Below are 20,067 nucleotides of genomic sequence, written 5' to 3'. Positions count from 1 at the left end.
TGGATTATTTGAAACCCAGTTTCTTGAGTTCTGTAAATGTATTAGATAATAGCCCCCTATCAGATGTGTAGCTGCTAAAAATCTTTTCCCATTCTGTAGGCTGCTGCTTTGTCAGAATGATGGTGTCTTTTGCTGTGCAGAAAATTCTGAGTTTCATGAGATTCTATTCATTAATTGCTGATTGTACAGCATGTGCTAATGGTGTTCTCTTCAGAATGCTGTCTCATGTGCTAATAAGTTCAAGGATATGACACACCTGGCAGGAGGGTATGATGGGTCATATTAAAGTCAGTCTTGGGACTAGGGTCGCGGCTCAGTTGGTAGAGTATTTGTCTAGCATGGGCAAAGCCCTGGGTTATATTCCCAGCACTGCATAAACTGGGGCTGGTGATATTTGCCCATAATGTCAGAACTCAGGAGGTGGAGCCTGAGGGTCAGTACAAGGTCATCCTTGGTTACACAAGGAGTTCAAAGTAAGAGACCCCGTCAAAAAAGAAGAAAAAATAAAAAATTTAAAGTGACCGCTAAAAGAAAAAGGAAGTAAATTGCATTCAATTAAAAAATTTAATATAGGTGTTATTAATTTTGCACTATTTCATATTTGTGAACATATAATATGCTGCATACTTTAAATCTATATTTGCCAAGTTGAAAACTATCATTCTCTCTTTTTTCTTTGTGAATATGGACCTTTCCATTAAGATCAACTCCAAAGGTCACATTTTAAAAAACTGCCCCATGCATGACACTATTAAACAACATACCTAACATTTTAGAAATTCTTTATAAGCTGCAAAGTATTTCAGACATACAAAAAGTATATAAAGTAATATTTTAGCCTAAAGTAAAATAATTTTTCATTTTAGATGCTTATTTTCAGATAAAATACGGAAAACTTTCCCTCTTTATTTTTTAAAACATTTTATATAATACATTTTGATAACACTATTTCCCCTCTCCTGAATTTTTTCCAGATACTCTTCCAACTTCACTTCTTTCTCTCTCTCAAAAAGACAAGTAAACAAACAAAGCCAACCAAACAAACACCAGAAAAGCACACAACGTTAACAAAATCCCATGGACTCTGTTTGTTGGCCATTAATTCTGAGTGTGAGGGTTCGCCCTGAAGTGTGACCGCTATACCCATTGCAGTTATTTTCCAGCAGTTACCAATTGCAAATAGCTTCTTGATTAGGGGTGGGACAAGGGGTGGGAGCGTGTGCCCACCTGCCTTTCTCCGGGCTGAGATTTTGTCTGGATTGGATTAGTGCAGGTCCTGTCCCGGCTGTCACAGTCTCTGGGAGCTCACGTGTGCACCAGCCCGTGTTTGGAAGATGCTGCTTCCCGGGAGTTGTCCAGCATCCCTGGCTCTAATCTTTCCGCCTCTTCTTTGGCATAGATCCCTGCGCCCGGGGAAAGAGGTGTGATAGTCCCACTCTCTGCCTGTTACGTTGTCCTGTTGTGGATCTCCATCCTCTACTGCAAGAAGGAACTTCTCTGATGTGGGCTGAGCAATGCTCTGATCTATGGGTATAGCAATAAGCTGTGAGGAGCAGCAGGAATTACAGAGCTGTGCTCTATGTGTCTTGTTGGGATTTCCTAGTGGCTATGGAAGTCATGTCGTTGAGAAAGCAATCTGTTAGCATCCATCAAGAGTCCCGAGGATGTTTCTACCTTTGCCCCAGTAGTCCTTCATCTGAACAAGGAGCCTAACAACACAAGATCTAGTTACGCACAGCAAACTGTTCTTACGCATGTCCATCTGTTTCGCTAAACCTATACATGTTTTTGAGAAAACCCATGTATTCTTAAGCATTTATTCATTGTGTTTGTATTATGCATGTATGCACATGTGCAGGCAATGACAATGTGTGCAGGTCAGAGGACAGCTTGTAGGAGTTGGTTCCTTCCACCATGTGAGTCCAGGGGATCAAGTCCAGATTCTCATAGCTAACAGCAAGTACCTTTGCCAGCTGAGTCATTCAAATGTTCTGATTTTTATGCTCAAATAAATTCTGCAGTAGAGGGAAACAAAACTAATATTACACAGGGCCACCAGTTTTAGCTGTGCAAGCCTCCCCCATCCCCTGGGCTTTGAAATGGGCTTCATATTGAGGTCTAATGTGCTGTGGTTGCCATTCTGGAGTTTATGTTATGTAGTGAGTCTGGTGGGAAGAGAGGCTGGACACAAGAGTTGCAACCTTGACCCACTGTGTTCTCAATCCTGTTACCACTATCGTGTGGGTGCGCTGCCTCCCTCTCTGCTCTATCGTCTGCCTCTCCTGGGGGCATGGGAGTAGGTGCGGGACAGTGTGAGGTTCAGACTGTGTCCCCATATTGCTGGGTGAGGGCCCAGACACCTATGAGGGTTTCCATTTGGAGTTCCCCAATGCTCCCAAGATAAAACAAACAATACCTTCATACGCCGAAGAGGGAACCCCAGCAGGAGAAAAACCTTCCCTGTTGTTTTCGACAGGAACCCACGTGTTCATGTTCATGCTAGGACTCATAAACTATGCAGTCACTCGGAGAAAAATGCAAGTAGATAAAATTCAGAGGCCTCAGGGGAGGACCCAACACAGCTTCATCAAGAAATTACTCTAGATAAAGTAGGAAGAAGGAAAATGCCTCCTTTTAGCTTTTAGCTCAGGCTGCAGGAATCTAGCCAGGAAGGGAGAGAATGTCCACAGAGGTCCCCAGGACAGTTTATGGCTTTTCCCACACTAGAAGAAAGCGACATAGATTCTTGGCTTTGAGAATTATTGCCCGTCTGTAGTACATTCTTGTGTGTGTGTGTGTGTGTGTGTGTGTGTGTGTGTGTGTGCTTACATGGAGGAAGGAGGAATGAAAACCAGTGTGTGTGAATGTATGTGTGTAGTAGGCTGTAGGAGGGAAATATGGAGTCAATATATGTGAATATACACATGTATGTGTGTGTGTGTGTGTGTGTGTGTGTGTGTGTAGGTATGGGTATAGAAGAAAGTATGGAAGCCAGTGCATGCAACTGTTGGGGGGACATCAGAGGGAGTTGTGAAGTCAGTGTATGTGAGTATGTGTGTTTGTGTGAGAGTATATGTGTGCAATGTGTGAGTACAGGAGAAGGTACATAAGCCAGTGTGTGTACATTATGTGTGCATGTGTTTGTGCCTGTGTACATTATGCATGCACGCGTGTGTGAAGGTGTGGGAGTAGGAGGGAGTCAGTATTTGTCTACACGTATGAGTGTGCATGCGTGCTTATGTGGAAGCATAGGTATGGAATCCAGTGTTGTGACTGGATGCATGTGTGTGTGCTTGTGTGTGTACAAGGGTGTAGGAGAAAGGTATGGAAGTCAGTGAGTGTGTATATGTGAAAGAGTGTGTAAGTGTGCAAGCACACGAGTATACATGTGTGCAAAGGCATGCGTGTATATATGTGAGTGTAGGGGGAAGTACGGAAGCCAGAGCTTCTGAGTTACTTTCTGCAGCTTTCTTGTTTTCCTTTTGGTCTTCACTTAAAGGAACCATCCCATCATTTGTATCAGCATTGTGTCCGGTGAGTTTCAGTTTTGTTTTGTTTTTTTAACAAAAAAGAAAGAGGAAAGAAAAGAAACCTCAAAGCCTCATGAAGGAAGATTCAGTACCCAAGGCAGAATCGTCATTCTTGCGTGTGATTGGGTCTGCCATTGGTGAGTAGCCACCTGAGAGAAAAGAGCTCACCCTGTGCAGTGAATGAGCTCTTTCAGGGTGCCAGGCCTGGGGGAGGGCTGAGCCATGGCCTCCTGCCAGGAGGCATCGGAAAAGCCTGGCATAGCCTCAGCCCAGCTTCGGGCCCAGGAGCACTGTGTTCCTCTGGCCATGCAGATAAAGATCTGTTTGCTCTCCATTTTCCTGGTGAGCAGGGCTGGGGGCCCTGTAGAGAGGCACTGACATCTAAACATCTGGGGGGTTCGGTGACAGGAATGGGAAATGAACTCACCAAAGGCTCGGGGCACTTTTGTTTGACGTGGGAAGAGCGGGCAATGGTAGCGGGCAATGGTAGCGGGCAATGGTAGCGGGCAATGGTCAAGTTGAAGGCTGACGAGGTCATTCCTTCTTCCAGCCCATCGGTCTCTGGGGCATTGGAAGCCAGCTGTTTACAACAAAATGCCAACTCCTGGAAGTTTCTCCAGAATTGTTCTCGGAGATGGGCGCTGCTTTTGTCCTCCGCAACCTTGTTGCCCGGCTGCATTAACATCATTAGGGCCCCCGCTTTTTTCCTGCACAGTCTCTGAAGATTACTGAATTGATAAGGAAGTGGGGTTCCTGTGTTTATGCCTTCAGACAGTTAACTGAAAGAACACCAAGCTGCCTCTCCTTCCTGTTTTCCAAGAACCGTCTGTTTGGGAGGCTGGCGGTTGAGTTTACCTCTTCAGCAGTGTGTGTAAGATTCGCTGTGAAGACCTCTTGACCGGAACCCCACAAGTCTAACGTGAGATGTCTTGGTGCTTTAGGGAAACCATCCAGTAATTTTTCTGAGGTGCAGAAAAATTACGACTGAGGTGCAGACTACGATTCAAGTCTTATTCAAGATTATGATTATAAGAGAAAGAGAATGAATACAATGAGGTAAGACACAGGCTTTCTGGGTGTGTCCACGTGAAAGGACAGAGTAAAATAGTCTCCTTGGAAAGAACTGAGCTCTGCAAACCACTGAGATGAGTCCTTAATTCAGCGGAGGACGAAACTGCTGAAAAATGTTCTCAATGCACCGGCTTCCAAATCTCTTAGCAATAATCACCTTGGATTGTGGTTTTGAATGCACTGGCCGATTCCACTTCTTTAAGTCCTCTAAGCTTACAATCCGGAACAAACACAATCCTCCAAGGCTTCAGGAGCGAAGGAACAGATGAGAAGACTCGTTCCTGTAGATCGTCAGATACAGAAAGAACAGGGCGCTCAGGGTGTGTTGACGTTCTGAGCCAAGCGCACTGCATAGATTTTTAAGGCCTCTCTCTCAAAGAAGCTAAGAAAGCATCCAAGGGCAAGAATGCTTCTCGAGGGGAAGGGTGCATGGGGAACACCCCAAGTTGCAGCTCTTGATAGATGACCAGGAATCCGGAGCATAGATGCCCCTGGGAAATCAGCCAAATGCACTGTGGGGCCGGGTATCGTCAGTCCACAGCAACGGCTTGGACAAATTGAGTTCTTTCTCACCCCTGACCCCTCCTGGGGCCTCTCCTTGGCCAAAACTGCTCTCCTTTCTCTTCGGTGTTCTCATTTTCCTCCCAAGAAGAGAGCGAACTGTTCCCATGAAGTTTTATCTTTAACTTTCTGTGGCCAGTGGGGAAAGCCCAAGGGCACGCGTCTGGGAAATAGGAGGCAGGTGTGGGGGCAAGGGCGGGGGCGGGCGGGTGGATGGGGGGTGGTCCTGTTTTACAGCACCGAGTGCTTGACACTTTAATAGTCTAAAACAAACCCGAGGTCTTTGTCTTACTTCTGGTAAACGTCAGGTTTTGAAGAAGACTGTTTCAGCTCGCCTCAAGCCTGAGCAGCAGAATCAAATGCCGGCACGTTTTCCAGGCGTCATCTCAGCATACTCGAAAGGAGACAGCATCCTAGAGTAATGACCTTCCACAGCCAACCTGATGGGACAGGAATGTTTTTCAAAGAATGAAATCCGCATCAGGCATGGGCATGCTCCGCTGTCTCCTTTGCTGCCATGGTTATTTTTGTCGCAGCTCAAGGCCCTTTTTCCTACGTTAACCATTTTGACAGCTGTTACTGTAGGACCCTGACATCCTTTGGATTTCTCTGTTAACCTTCCAGTTCGAGCATAGTCCAGACAAGAGTGGAATTTATTGGGCGTGGCCAGTACAGCCGAGGGGGAGACTAGGGAAGGTCAGGGTCTTTTAGCTATCTTCAGTGGGACTGATTTATACCTGAGAAGTTGAACAGAGGAAAATGGTTCCTTCTGGATGAAGTTCCCAGCTGGATGGACCCAGCTCCCAGCTCCCAGTTGTATGGACTGAGGCGTCTCTGTACCTCCCCCACTGAAGACAGGGAGCCTAGGAGCAGCTCCACATTGTGGCAGATTTTTCTTTTCGCAAAAAGGGTACCTATCAAAGGAGAGGAGAAGAGGGAACAAGCATAAATTGGCCAAGGAGATCTTGCAATTCCCTGACAAGGCCTTTACTGCCCACACAAGCCCTCTGAGGGACAAACCACACCTGTAGGAGGCATTGTGTTCTTCTGCAGTAGATTGCTTTTGCCTGTAGTCCAAAGCTTCAGTTCTTTGACACAGCATTCAGCGTCTCCCTGCTATAGTCTTGTTCACTTTTCTACCTTCATCTCTGGATGTTTTAGCCTTAGACTCTATGCAGTGCGTACTCACTTCTTGGTCACTCCCTCGGCCCACAGTGTTAAAACTCATACTTCCTTTGTCTCACTAATGCCTCCTTTCGTCATCAAATCCATGTGTCAGTCTTGTCTGTGAAGGGCCTTCAAGCCTCCAAGGATTTGATCAGGTTCTCTAATGCTTCTGCTTCTCTGCATGTCTGACTTGAGATTTTTGAGTGCTTATCTGTTTCTCCTTCCTGTTCCATGGGGGACACTGATTTCTCCAGGGTGAAGAATATACCCCCTCAAGATATCAGAGGTGTCAGTGGAGACAGCTGTCAGCTGTGAGCTCCCTTCAGGGATTGCTTTCATGGTGGAGTCTGAGGCAAGTCACCCCTTTGGAATGTGTGATGGCCCTCACTCCAACCCAGGTGTGTTCAAGTCTGAACACTCACCAGAGCTTCCGGGCTCCCTGCTTGGTCAGTGGAGAGTCTCCTTGAAGTTACACCACAACCCACCTTCTCCTTGTAGCCATTTCTGCCTCTGTCCTGTCTTTCCACTTCTGTTGATGCCAAGAATGACTTACATGCTGGCCCCCATTTCAGAACGAGCTTCCTGAGTCCTGAGGAGGAAGGGAGGCATGCCTTCCCCTGATGGGAGTGACTTGATATTCTGTACATTGCTATGTTTCTAGCGCCCAGAGCGGTTTCTGATGGTCTCCACAAATGTTACGGGATGGATTGGCTAAGCGAGATTGAAAACAAGGAAACTATGTTTCCTCTAGGAGGTAGACAGCTGTCCTGACTGGCGGCCTGAACTGTTAGCCAGGGAGGAGGCTTGCTCTTGATATGAACAGATGGAGTTTGGGTTCTGCCCTTTTGCTCGTTATGTGGCTGGATTGGTCCCAGCATGAACCAGATGCAGCGCTCAAACCAGGAGACTAGAGGACAGTTTCGCACAGGAGCAACCAAGCTTTGGAGGCATTCCTAAGGTTCATGAGAAACTTAATTACTAATGTAAGCATTGAGAAGTCGCCCTTAAGACAGTGGGTTTTCAACCTTCCTAATGCTCTGACCCTTTAACACAGTTCCTCACGCTGTGGAGACCCCCAACCACAAAATTATTTTTGTTGTTACGTCATAACTGTAGTTTTGGTACTGTTATGGATCATAATGTAAGTATCTGATAGGCAGGATGTCTGATATGTGATCACTGAGAAAGAGTCATTCGACCCCCAAAAGGGTAGTGGTCCACAGGTTGAGAACCACTGCCTTAAGAGGTAGTTAGGTTTTCTGGGCTCTGTTCTTGAGGATTAGTGATCTCATGAGAGGGGCTTAGTATTCTTAGGAGTGGGCTCTTCCGAGATTACCTTGGGCTTGTTTCTCCCTCTTTCTTTCCTTTCCTCTGCTGCTCTTTTATCCTTCTGCCTCTTTCCATGGGATGACACAGCAGGAAGACCCTCATCTCTAGATTCCAGAGTTAAGACAAACAAGCCTCCGTCCTTTGTAAACTACCAGACCTCGTGTATTCTCTTACAGAGGCTCCCAACCAGCAAGACAGGGACGATGTGCAAGCTGGGGATGGAGTCAGGGCAGCTGCTGGGCAATAGCACAACATCGAGGGCTGTACTCTCTTCACTGGACCCAAGGGGGGCTGTGTCTGTGTGCTGCCTGGGAGGGTGCGGCTTGTGTCCTGTGATCTGGTGTGAGGGGAGCAGGGACACAAACAGTCTCCCTTCTACCAAGACCTCCTTGCTGCAGACCGCCTCGTAAGGTTCCCCCTGGGAAGAGCGGACGGGAAGGGGCAGAAGGGAGAAAAGTGAATTTAGAGTGGGAAACAGAAGACTCTGAGCACAGAGACCCCGGTGACAGATGAGTTCCAATGATTTGCTTCCTTCTTGGAGAAGACAGCTGCACCTAGTTTCCCTCCCCATTTCTCTAGGTACCGAAAACAGGCAACTTCAACTAAGTTCTGAGATAATGTTCTATTGTTGTTTCCGAATGTGGGTCTCCATATTATTAATGCCTGTCCGAACTGCCCAAGGCTTACAATGGGATTTCTCACTTACTAACAGGAAACTATCTCGGTGTCTGCTGGCTCTGCTGGCTTTGCATTCATGGGAACCAGGGCTTAGAAAGGCCAGCTTACAGCCTCCTGACCTTCTGCCCCCAGTGTTCAGTTCTCCAGTTCACACAAGCATGGAGCATGCTTTCCTCTGTCTGGGAAGGATTTCAGAATAATGAGCCTCAGTTCAACATTACTTAGAAGAATGCTTTCACTGGACTTATTTGTTAAATATTCATTTAGAAAAAAGTCTCTGTAAGAGTTGCTCTGACTTGTAGCAAAACTTTAAAAAAAAAATTTTCCCCTTCTAGTGGCTGGGTTTTAAATCTGTAGCCAGAAAATAATGTGCCGTTGGTGGGGGTGAATACAAGAAAGTTAAAATTAGTTTGAAAAAGTCTGAGAAGTCTTTTCTTATTATTGTTCCATTGCTTGACGCAAATATTGGTGTAAATGTATATAACACATAAAACCCTGGAGAGTTTGAGTTTCCTGTCTGTCTCCCCTCTTCCTCCTTCCTTTTCTTTCTCTTTTTGGTACTTATACGTACTTACCGAATACTTATTGTATATCAAGAGGAGATACACAGGGAAAGGATGGACAATCCACACCACCATCAATAAAACCTACATCGTGAGTGATGTAGGCAGCTGGATAATTAACTAAGGAAAGGATGGAAGGAGAGGGGGCTTGCATCTCTTCTGAGTGACCAGAATTGCCTATGTCACTAGTTAGGTGCCAATAAACCAACGTAAAGTGTCTTGGGTGTTGCCCTTTAACCACAGAGACTGCATCTCCTGAGATCCCGAGTCTTGCTTCTGAGTTTCTTACTTCCTAAAGTTCTTTCTACCAGTGTGCCAGGGCAGAGAAGAGAGACGTGCTCCAACGACCTTGAAAGGATCAGTCAAGGTTACAAACACCTATTTTCTTTATTTGCTTCCCCTGCTTCTTCCTCTGTCTGTCAGTAAACTGTTTCAGCTCTACATTAACGACCATTCAGAACCGGCCATGGTTTCACGGCCCCGTTCCCCAGCCCCAGTAGCACGCAGTCTCCCCTGGATCACTGCAATGAACACCGTGACTACTCAGGTGCTGAGCCCCACACATTAGCTGGGCACATCTTTAAGATGTCATATTCCTGTGTTCAAACTCTCAACGCCTCACGATGCATGCGGAATAGCCACTGGGCTTCTCTGTGGAGTCACCATGGTGGCCACTCAGAAGCCCCCTCCACCTCAGTCCACATTAGCCTTCTTCACCTTGGACAGCAAAGGTTTTCCTGTCTTTTAGCTCTCTGCTTTATTTCATCTCTGCCTGGAATGCTTTTCTGACACTCCCATCTCACGCCTTCAGCACAGGTCTCTTCTCATCAGCCTGTGTCCCTGCCCAGGCTCTGTCTCTCCTCTCTCCACTCTCCTCTTCCGCCCCCTCCCCCAACACCGGCCTGCTCTGCTTTCTTTTTATTTCCACAGTGCTGGCTACTTTTACACAGTCCACGACCTTGACTCAGTCGTCCACTGCTGTGTTACTGTATGCTTCTGTTTGCCAGAGCATTGACTTCCCGAGAGCGGTCACTTGTCTGTTTTGTGTACTGAGGTATCTACATACTTGCCTCAGAGGGGTATTTAGTAAATAACTTTTATAGGAATAATTAATGTTTTCTTGCGTGAATTTATAAGCATAACTTACAACCACACACATAGACAAACAGAAACACACACAGACAGATTCTCTCTCTCTCTCTCTCTCTCTCTCTCTCTCACGCACACACACATACACACTCACGTGCACACTCTCATACACACAGACTTTTCGCCTCATTTTCTCTCAGAACCCCTCTCCCTCACACTCCTTGGCTATAACCCAAGGGGATAAATGTTTGTTTCTTTCCCAGATTTGTATGTTGAAGCTGTGAGTCATATTGTATCTGTTTTGCAGATGAGGCTCTTAAAGGAATATTTAAGGTTAAATAAAGTCATAAGAAGCAACATTGTAATAAGATTAGTGTCTCTGTTAGAAGAGATGCCAGGACAATGATCTCTCTCTCTCTCTCTCCTTTCTCTCTCTCTTTCCCCCTCCCTCCTTCTCCCCCTCCTTTCTCTCTCCTCATGAGGGTAACAAAGAAAAGCCAATAGAGCACAGGGCACAGGAAGGCAGTCTTCTTCTAGTTAGAAAGAGGGCCTTCACCAGGACCAAAACAGCTGACACAATTGCTCTGGTACTTGTGACCCCCAGAACTGTGCGAGGATTCTTTTCTGCTGTTGAGGCCATTCAGCCTGTGATGTCGCAGCAGCTTGAACAGACTAATACACTTACCGGGCTTCAGACTAACCTAAAAGCTCTCCCTCCCCCCAGGTCACTGTCAGCTGTCACCCCACACTCTACATAGTCGGAGGTGACTGCCAGCTTGCTGTCTTCCTGCTTCAACCCCTTGACTGCTGGGATTATACGTATGTACCATGACAGAGAACTCCATTTTGTCTTCCTGCAGCACTTTTGCCTGTACAGAGTTTGCCTTTAACTTGTTTAATTTGCTTCCGATGTGTGCTTGCACCTAGTCAGTCCATGTAAAATATAAGCTGCTGTGTGGGGGAAGAGACGGAGGCAAACGCGAACCCACAGTGCTGGGTTCCCTTGAGGGCAGCAGCTGCCTCATTCACGGGGAATCATTTTACAGCCCAAAGCCACACAAAGGGAGCAATAACCAGGCCTTGAACATGAAGCTCATCAAAAAGTGATGCTGAGGAGTTCCTTCGGAAGGAAGGTCTTTGTAAAGGTGTATCTGTGACCAAAGCGACTTCCTAAGGATAGCTCCCTAACACCATTAATGCAGAAAAGTCAGCAGGTTGCAAATGAGATCCTGGCTCACGGCTGTCTCATCCCTAGGTTGTCTTTCGTTCCCCCACCTCCTTCATGCTATGCAATGGGACAATGGGGCTGAGTGAGGAGGAGGAGGAACAGGGCAAGGAGGGAAGGGCTGTGAAAAATGAATACAAAAATTCTATAATTGAATGAAAAAAAATCTCAAAGAAAACTTGTATTTAATGCTAATGATTAAGGGGAAAAATTGTTTTGCTGCCCTAGAATGAAATGTGGGAAGGACTCCACGCTTTGCAGAGGGCTTCCGTATGCTCCTGATTTTCACTTGGAAAAGCATATTTATTCTTCCCTTTGACAAGAACATGCCCATTATTACCTTCCATATCTAGAACTAACAAATAAAACAATTCAGGCGTACATTGAAGAAATTTTACTTTGGTAACTGAACAAGAAGCAGTACAGAGGAGATTCGAGGGAGCTTCACTACATATTAAAATCAGCTGGTTTGATATCGACCCGGAGATGCACCTGAGCGGGGAGGTGCACAGCTGAGAGGTAATTTTGAGCACTTTGCTGATATCTTAAAACCTCATTGAGAATGAACTGCAAGTTCGCTCTATGACATAATTCAGTCTTCCAGTTTTCTACAGAAACTAAAATTTATGCGAGAGGGAGAAAGAGAGAAAGAGAGAGAGAGTAGGGGGGAGAGAAAGAGAGAGAGTATAAGAGAGAGACCGAGAGAGCAGTAACTTATGAGTTAGTGTGACCAGCGCTTTCTCTGGCAAAAGGAAGTGGGAATCATGGAGGAGCCTGAAGATACTTGTCAGGCCTGGGGAATCTTTACCTAGGGCTCTTGTGTCAGGGTGATTGTTTCACCCACTCTGTTGTTTGTTTGGTTGTGAGCCTAGCTGGCCTTTGACAGATGAGCCATCTCTCCGGCCCCCAAAACTTACTCTCATAGAGAGCCCTTCCAGCCTAAGGCATGACACAGCTATATTATTTCCAAAGAGAGTTAAACCCTCTGGGGTGTTGAATAGAATATCCTAAGAATCTTTTAAGTCAACAACTCTGCTCTCTTGACGAGGAGGAATGTGCCCTCCCCGCGGATGCCTGGAGAAGAAGGAATGTGCACCAGCAGTGGATCCTTGCCTGTCCTCCTCCTCCTCTGCTGCCCTCCTTGCATCTGCAGGGAGGACAAAGCTGAGAGGGGATCGGAACAAAGTCTTATATCTATTCTCTTCTAGTGACCCCTCCTGCTGCCCTCCGCGTGCTCAAAATGTGTCTTAGGAAGGAGGTTTCACAGCGCCTGTAGGCAGATGGCCCACTTATAGATGATTTGTCTCTACAGTCTTGCTATTTCGATCAGAAGTGGTTGCAACCATTTGGTTTCAGAATCCCAGAATCTCTTAAAAAAGAACCCAGGGCCCTAGCTTCTGTAGATGCAGTTTCTCCTATCAGAAAGGTATTGCCTTTAGACGGGCCCACACATGCTGAGTTTGCTACAGCCTCTAGTCCTTCCTCATGCCTTAAATGGAGCAACTTTATTCCGTGATTTTCATTCTTACTGTATATCCACAGATAATTTTCTCCCTTGTAAGGTAAGGATGGGGTTAAGCAGAAGGAATTTGTTGTGTTTGAATTTCACTCTGTGATGGGGGCGCATTGCATCCTCTTTTTCTTATCTGTAGCACGAGGAAAATAATTCCTATCTGTGTATTGTAGGTATTCTCAGAGTGAAGTTCTTACAGTACATAGAGTGAAACCTGGCTGGTAGAAATCTCTCAGAGAAGGGTCATCGATCTTTAATACACCAAACGGGGAACTTCTTTCAAAAAGAATCTGATGTAACAGTGTTAACCATTTTAAGCTAGTGCTAGCACCCTCCCATTGCTTGACCCGATCCCATAAAAACAAGCATGATTTCTAGTCATACGTTCAAACAGTTTGGAGTTGAGTATCAGCTGGATCAATGCGGTTGGCACTGGGGAAAGTTGGGTGTAATTACAGAGTCTTACGTCTCAAGAAGTTCATGATTGTGGTGGTTTGAATGAAGATGCCCCAGATAGGCTCATATATTTGAATGCTTGGTCCCTGGTTGGTGGAACTTTTGGGAGAAGGATGAGGAGGTATGACCTTGTTGGCGAAGGTGCATTTCTTGGGTTGGGCTTGGAGGTTTCTAAACTCATGCGAGGCCCCAGTTCCTTTCTCTCTCTTTCACATGCTTATGGATCAGATGTCTGCTCCAGCCCATACCTGTCTGCTTGCCTGCCACTGCACTCCCTGCCACAATGATCATGGACGAACTCTCTGAAGCTGTAAATACGCACCAATTAAACTCTGTAAGTTGCCTTGGTCATGGTATCTCTGCACAGCAACAGGAAAGTAATGAACACAATGAACCCATTGACGAATAATGTTACATTTGAACTATCCACCAGCCATATGCACATGAAGTAGGACACAATAATAAGCTACGAACAATGGCTTTCATCTGTAATTGGCATTCTATGTATAAACTAACTCTTTGTACAGAGAAGGGCACGTCTTCACTGACTTACTGATTTCTGTAGTGTAAATACTTCCACTAAGACCAACTTCAAGCCTCCAATGATTTAATAGCCATCTCTTATGAATTAGAAGAAATTGTTTAACAGCACACATACTGCTTGCACATTAGTCGACCCTACTGCACCCGGTTCCTACAGCCCCTGCTATTGATAGTGCTGAGTGGTCAGCGTTGTATGCCTATCCAACCCATAAAGAGAAACTCCGGTGTCCCAGGAAGTGCTGTGGCTTTTCCAGGATCACAGAGAATGTGAGCATAGCCCCACAGCACAGGCTTCTGCCCTGAGTCAGCACTCTTTGTAACTACGACCTTGTGAATCACCCCTCAAACTTTTCCGGTCACTCAAGAATTTAAAATACACTGCCCACACACCTTTTAAAGAAAGCTGCAAGAGGATGTGCCCCGTCAGTGTGTAGGAACTACTAAGGAAAAGGATGAATTCAAGACAAGGAATAGGGATCCAATCTAATGGAAAGTGAAGCAAATTCCAAGGACACCAACAGGTCATTTTCGGGGGTTAGCTTTGCAACAGGAAATATACATTGGAGTATGTCAGAGGCCCTTGGAGGGAATTTTTCAAGAAGAAACGCTAAATAAAGGGATTATACTTATTCATAGGAACGTTTCTGAATTGTGGAAGAACTTCATGTGTATAATAATAGATACACAGGAAGCAAGCGGCTAAAAGGACAAGAGAATTGTTTATTCCAGGGAAAAGAAAAGCAATGCAATCAAGGAAAGGCTTTGTTTTGGTTTCCTATTGTGTTAAAACTCAATGATCAAAAACAATTTGGAGATGGAAGGGTGTATTTCAATTTATACTTCCACATCACAGTTCATCAATCAGTGAAGTCAGGGCAAGAACTCATGAAGCCCCGTGAGATTTTCTTAGCAATAACAGAAATTTAGGATTATAATTGACCTGCTTTTCTATCATTCCCATAAAAAAAATCTAGATTTTTTTTGAAGACAGATCATGATAGGTTTATTTATGATGTAGCTATCCATCATTTTGGCACCCATTCATTCATTCCCTTATTCACCCTGTCACCCAAGAATTAAATCTAGTATTTAGCGTGCACCAGGCCCTCTTCCAGGTCTTAAGGAAACAGTGGTGAAGTAGTAAGAAAGAACGCCTACTACACAAAGAGCTAAGAGTCAATGGGACTAGAGCAATAGAGTGGGCAGATGCTTGGGAATGGCGGAGCTGTGAAACACAGAATCATGTCCTTGGGCTTTGAAGAAAGCCCATGAAAGGGGATTTGTTTTGAAATCACACAGGAAGAGGGTTTAGAGTGTAGTTGGTCTCTCATCCGAGGACTGTTTCTCTAGAAGGTCGGCGAAATTGGAAGCATCATTATACCCATTTTAGAAGAAAAATAAACATGTCCCTCAATTCAAGTTGGTCTTTAATTTAAAGGAAGAGCATTGGGATGGTTGTTCACTGTTGCCATGCTGGCTCAAACCTGTGACACCCAGCCAACATCAAAGAATTTAATATGCTAAAATTAAGGTATCCTGCCCAGAAACAGAAGGAAAATATCCCTGGGTAATACATGGATGGTTATATGTGTTTAATACCAGGCAATTAATATTTAAAAATGCATTATAAAGGAACTTGGAAAGTCTTGTTAAAACTTAACTATAAGTTACATATCTTTTTTTTAAAACTTGTGACTTTTGATTATATTTAACTTGGAACAAACAGACTCTTGACTCTCTCATCTTTAAAAAAAGACGAATGTCTTAAATCTGCTTTCTTGGCCAACGGGAGTGACAAAATGCCACTACTGGCTGTCAAAACCCCAAGTGAGACCAATTTCAAAATACCGAGAAATAGAGATTGAGTAACAATGAAGGATTATATTGATTTTATCCCCCAAACTAATTCTGCATAAAGTTTAAGACTTTTTAAATAAAAAAATTAGGCAGCAGAGATAGGAAAACCATGCCCTTATCTTTATAAGGGCTGTACATGATATTCTTTAAACATGACTACCACCGTTTTCTGATACATGTGTTGGAAATAAATCCATGTTGCATGAGGAAGTCAGAAACGTCAGGATTTATGTCCCTCATGGCACTAAAATCCTAAAGTAGCCATATTAATCTAAATCTACAAGACGCCAATAGCTGGGGTTTGGAGACAGCATCACACTGCAAAGGTGGACTCTGTTGTAACCACTTATTAAAAACAAACCAAGCCAAACTTGGGGTTTAGAAATTGAGAACAGATGAGGCTTAATAAGCATGAAATGCTTTTGGTGTTGCAAACGAGAACCAGGTGTGGTGATAGGCAGCCTCGAGCCGAGCATGGCCACCTACAAGCAAGACTCATCTTCCTCCCAAAGAGGGGGAACTGGTCACCGACCACAGCCCATCCTCATCTCTGTGTTCCTGTCATGAAATGCCCACCTGAGAAGTCAGAAATGGGCATTGGGAGATCGGGGGCCATGGAGGAAGGTCTGAGGATACAGCTCAGAAGAAAGAGGGCTTTTCTAACAAACTTGAAACCGAGTCTGAGCTGTAAAATGGCTAGAACAGAGTGTGGTGGTGAGTGCTTTTCATTCTCTTGGGGAGGTGGAGGGAGGAAGACCAGAAATTCAATGCCATCCTCAGCTACAGATCAAGTTTGAGGCCAGTTTGGTGTTAACTTCAGATACACGAGACCCAATCTAAATGAAATAAATAAATAAATAAATAGAACAAACAGAAAGAGGGAAGACCATGGAGGCCCTCATTTAAAAATGGAAATTTGTTCTGAAATTTAAGAAACCAGTAGAGGGGAGGGACGAGAGGAAAGAATGCCCAACAGTAAGGCAATCAGGAGATACTATAAGTAGAGTGGGCGCTTCCCATTTACTCTGTAACTAATGGCCTACGTGTGACAGGTACCCAAACAACAGGCAGTTCTGGGTTTGACCCAACAAACCTTTTTCTATCATTAATGTGAGGTAAAGCATATGGGTGATTCCTGGTAGATCAGCTTGCCACCCTGGATCTTGGTTTTATCATCTGTAAAATGTGCAAACAGAATGTTCATATTGAAGGCTAATTTCAGCATTATGATCTCCAAGATGTGTATGTTCAAGGGAGCATTTGTCTCCTTCACTTAGATGCCAAGCTTTTGTCAAGCTTTTTAAAAAATATTATTGACTCTGACTTCAAATGAGTAAGATAAACAAATCCATTGCCCAATGGGAAAATTAATTTTGTTCTTTTCCCTCTCTATTCATTAAAATCCATTGTAAGAAAAACCCTCCAAATCCAAATATCCCCCATTTATCTTCGGTGGTTCTATATTAAATAGTATACACCTGGCTTGGAAAAAGTACAACCCAGAAAGTAATATGGGCTCTACTCTCAAGAGGTTGGTGATGTCATCATGCAATTATTGCCAATTTTTATTCACACAATGGCATCATCTAAGAGGCTTGTTACAACACAGATGACCGAGTCCCACCTGTGCACTTTCTGATTTAGTAAGTCAAGCATGGATCAAGGGCTTACACTTCTGAAAAGTTCCAAGATGCTGATGCCACTCCTGGTCCATGACTTTCTCTTCATGAATTAGTGGAAGTCTTGGGGGAGGACTGGAGGGGGCAGGGGAGAGGCAGGGAGGGGAGCAGAGAAAAATGTAGAACTTAATAAAAAATCAATAAAAAAAAATAATTACTGGAAAGTCAAGTGCGGTGAAATTTGCCTGCAATCCTGGCACTTGAGAAGCTGAGGCAGGTAGATTTTGAGTTCAAGGCCTGCCTGGACAACATAGATAGTTTCAGACCAGCCTGAGTTACAAAGCAAGACTTTGTGCCAAACACAATACAACACACACACACACACACACACACACACACACACACACACACTGTCTTTCTGTTGCTGTCTGTCTTTCTCTCTCACACACACGTGTATATATTATCCAATTTTTAAATGATAGCCACTTACTGATATTTTGAAAAACATTGTAAAATTAGCAAAAAAAGGGTGTGTACAACATCTGACCTGTGGCTCACCAGTTCCACCTTCAGCTTAACAGGAGGCATGAGCTTGCACTACCTAGGCTAAGGTGAAACTGGGGAGGGGTATCAGGGTTCCAGAGAAGGTCAGCGTTTGGGGTAACTAGACTGGAGGGTCCTGTCCATGGTGGAACCCATTGTCTTTATTTGAGCAAAGTCAGTTTTGAACCATCCTCTTCACATATTCATCCTTTCATTTGAACAGTACTTTGGAATTTCTGAGATATGTCAGACGCTGGATAAATGGTGGGTATATACAATGACTGTGTTCCTTAGTGGCTCAGGCTACCACAAAATGCCATAGCCTGTGCATCCTAAGAAAGTGAAATTCTCATCTCAACATCTCAGCTTGGTCATGTTCTAGGAAAGGGCCTTTTTTGTCAGGCTTTCAAATAGCTGTCTCTTCCATTTTCTCCCATGAATCTGTGGGCATACCTGGAGAGAGAGAGAGAGTCAGGGAGAGCCAGAGGGGTAGTTCATCAATGCCAATTCTATCTGTGGGTTCCACTCAACTACCACCAGAGGTCCTAATTCCCGACAGCAGCATACGGGGATTAGTATGTCAACACACGCACTGCAGGAGGTTATGCACATCCGGTCCACCACAGGCAGTCATTGCTTGGGTCCTTGTTCTCTTACTATGAACAATACCACAGACAGGCTACATTGTAAAGAAAAAGGTTTACTTCAGCTCAGAGTTCTGGTTCAAGGTAGAGAGGCCACATCTGGTGTTGTCCTTGATGGCAGAATTCCAAGGTGTGGGAACATCGAATGACAAGAGTTGGGAGCAGTTGTGGAGGAAGAGGGGAGCAAGCCAAGGAAGGTCAGGCTGGCTTGTCAAAGCCCATTCTCTTAAGAAGCATTCCAGACCCGTAAGAGAATATCAGTCCCTCATGGGGTAGAACCCCCATGACCAGAACACTGTCCACTAGGCCCCACTTCTTAAAGGTCCTGTTGCCTTTCACTATCTTTATATTGGGGACAAGGTTTCCATAGGAGGATTCCCAAAAGTGGGGAGGGAGGTGGAGAATACACTCAGGTACTACCCACATCACGGCAGGTTGAGTGGGAGAGTCCAGATGGTGGGGCAGCATGAAAAAAATCCATAAAAATTAATTGGGGGGGATATTTACAGATTGTATTGGGGTAGTTTCATTTAGCTTAACAATGGACAACCAGTAGTCAGATTGTGAAGTGATTTCAACTTTAAACTAGTTCGGACCTTGTTTAGTGTGGCCATTGGTTCTTGTCGTGTAGGATAATGGAACACAAGCGTTGAGGGGTGATGCATCAGAGTGTAACACACGACATGGAGCAGAAGACAGAGGGAAAAGAGCTATGTTACCCTAAGTCTGAGTAATCTGCTTGGTGAGAAGAGCAGAAGTTTAACCAGCACAGTGGCAGAGGGAGGGGAGAAGGAAAGAGCCCCACACGACATTCAGGGTGCCAGACGTGAAGTTGGAGGGAGGCAGGGCCAGCAAAAACTACTTTGAAGTCTTTCTCATAGTGGCGTGTCCCGCGCTACCCTCTCGCCCGCAAGAACGATGCGGGGCACTTAGGATCCTTCTGCAGAAAAAGCTTTAATGCGTCTTGAGAGAGAGAGCATAAGCTTCCAAAGCGGAGACCCAGAATGAGGGGAACCCATCCCTTATATAGGAAACAGTCCTCGCTTCGGACATGTCACTCTTGGATTGGTCCGCTGCCCATCAACCCAGATGATGCCTCGGGAGTAGGCAGGGACAGCAGCAGTGGAAAGTTATTAAAGGCGTGTGCTACAACATGTTGAACTCACAGAGATCTGCCTCTGCCTCCCAAGCCTTGGGACTAAAGGCGTGTACCACCACACCTTGAGGTCACAGAGGTCAATCTCTACCTCTGTCCCTTGAAGCAATGGAGAATGTGGTTGCGGCCCTCCACAGGGGCGAGCTTTGTAGCCTTGGAAGGGTGTGCCCAGAGAGAATGAAGAGAGTAGAATAGGGAGCCGAGGTTCCGGCCGTATTCATGGGGAGTGTGTTTGTTCAGGATGCTAGCGAACATGGGTGGAGGTAGGTACTGTGTGACTGGAGTGGAGGCACAGGGTCTTCTCTGCTTTTCATAGAATTGAGAAGAAAAGTAGGCAGGGCATCAAGGAGGTTGAGAGCTGAGAAGTGGCAGTTGCATTTTGCAGATAGGAACTGACTGGTGACCTCCAAGAGCCTCTATTAGCACAGTGGAGAGTTTTCTTCGTTGGTAGGGATGCCCTGATGTAGCCACTTCCCACCCCCAATGGTGTATCTGGGAACTCACACAAGTTCAGTGCGGGCAC

The sequence above is a fragment of the Myodes glareolus genome, chromosome 15 (genome assembly GCF_982192425.1).
Source record: "Myodes glareolus chromosome 15, mMyoGla1.1, whole genome shotgun sequence".
Taxonomy (NCBI): Eukaryota; Metazoa; Chordata; class Mammalia; order Rodentia; family Cricetidae; genus Myodes; species Myodes glareolus.
Note: the sequence above shows the minus strand (reverse complement) of the source record.